Consider the following 2,247-nt stretch of genomic DNA (forward strand, 5'->3'; position numbering starts at 1 on the left):
GGGGGGTTGGGGGGATGTGGGAGGAACGAATGCTGTGTTTCAACCACCCGGAAATTGAAGGGTGGGGAGCACCTGAGGAAATATGCAACTTTATGTGCTCCCAAAGACCTAATTGATTTAGCTTTAAGGTACATAATAATAGGGAGCCAGTTAACCCAAGCTGAGATGTACACAACATCCTAGCATGCTGACAGGAGTATTCGATTAAATAGCCTCCTTACACGTTGATCAAATTCATTAATTTCTTCTTGCCGAAACGACAAGGAGCCTCGTCATTCTGTCACACACGCCGGAAACATTTTTTTTAAATGTCAACAACTGCAGGAAGATTAGCCGAGCTCAGGTCTGGAAAGCTTTAGAACAGAATGCTTCAAACCGTGGCTTTCATTATAATACTAGAGAAGATAGAAGACAATTTGAAAGCTTATTAAGACACTAAAAATGGTGGGCTTCTGTGTGTATTTGTCTCATTCTATGCGGCTAAAAGCTTTCTTGCGCTCGGAAAGACACGCTGGTTCCTGTGTCCATTCGGTTTCTTGCAACAAAGATGTTGGTTTTTCTCTGACTTTGCCTTTCGGCTATTGTTCAGAGCATCGGCCTACATTCTTCCATCTTGGAAATTACCGGATTAAAATGCATCAAAATGCCGATGTGAAATATTGTTCCTAAAAGCATAAAAAAGAAAATTGTAATTGTTAAAGCTTTAGTTCCCCCTCAACACTATAATTTTAATTTAGTTCATTCTGGAGACCGGCTGCTTTGACCTTGCATGTCAGGGCCAAACCAGGCTGAGACGGATAAAACGTCCCAACAAGAAGATGCGGGTACCGGTACTCAATAAAACTTTTCCCTGTGCTGAAATTGAGTTCAAGTCTCCTGCTTGTGTCGGTGAAGCATCTAACTATTATACCACAAACTACAAGTTGGAAAATGTTCAAACCCATTTGGGAATAATGATAATATTTAACAGATGGTTGGGGTGCCATAAAGATCGTTGGTGTCCGGTGGTGCAGATGCCTCCCGAAACCAGAAGATTCTGAACTTGGGTTCTTTGGTTAGATTTCCGAGGATTTCTGCCTACATGATTTGGCCATATCGATGATGAACGATAGATTCAAAACTTTCAGCCTGTGGATGTGTTAAGTAACTTTATTACGCTATGTACAAAGTGCCGCTAAGCCCTTACACACCATAGCATACCACAGGTGAAATTATGGCTTTACCTAATCAGTGAAGTGGTGCTCACAAGACTGAGGAAAGAAAAAGAAAAAAGAATATATGACAACTCTCAAGCAAGTCACATAGTTAAATAACAACATGACCGACGTCTGTAGAAAAACTCTTAAGTGTTTCACTATCAAACCTCTTACAATTTATAAATCTGTGGGGTAGTTGTCAAGCTCTTAATCTTCGCAAACAGAAGATGCAAGTGGTTCAGTTCAGAACTGTGTATGTTTGTGTGTAGGGTGGTGGTGGTGATTGGGGGGGGGGGAGTTCAAGCATTCCCGTCTGCTACTGGGATGCTACCCCATCATTTAGTTAAAGTTGACCCTGAGAGGCAAGGTAGAAGCTGCCCGCTGTCTAAATGACTTAAATAACGTCAAGGGGGACATAAAGCATTTGCAAGCATTATACGATTCTCACCAAGACCACGGTTGTTTCTACATTGCTATTTCAGAACATTTTTCATCTGTCATTCTGTGCAGTGGTGCTCGCTTGATAAAAGTGTTCAATAAATAAATTAGTAAATAAATAGACAGTTAAATAAATAAATTCCACTTTATTGGAACAAAGAAGACTGGAATGATTATCAGGCTAAACTAAACTATGCTAACAAAACTGGTTTATAGGTCCCTTTGACTTTGAGGTCTCCATTTGAAATTTACTTGACGTACAACACAAATCCGGGTTCTCCAATCTCTGTGGGAGCAACATGGGGCGGGGGTGGGGGGAGTAAACACGTGACATTTAATGAGTGAAGGACGATTTTAATTTGTTTAAGGAAGGGAGACCTCAAATAGACCTGAATTTTGATTTTGAAAAAGACAATAATGTGCATACTAGAAGCGAATTATTATTCCGCAGCGTGTCACCTCTGCCTACTGCACTGGCGCCATGCAGATAGAAATCAGACGTACGTGAAATCGAACATGTGCGCAAACAAACAGGCGCATGGTTGCACACGCATATATACACACACACTAACACACACACACTCACACACACACTCACACACACACACACACA

Source organism: Aplysia californica, unplaced genomic scaffold (genome assembly GCF_000002075.1).
Source record: "Aplysia californica isolate F4 #8 unplaced genomic scaffold, AplCal3.0 scaffold00029, whole genome shotgun sequence".
In the NCBI taxonomy this organism is placed as follows: Eukaryota; Metazoa; Mollusca; class Gastropoda; order Aplysiida; family Aplysiidae; genus Aplysia; species Aplysia californica.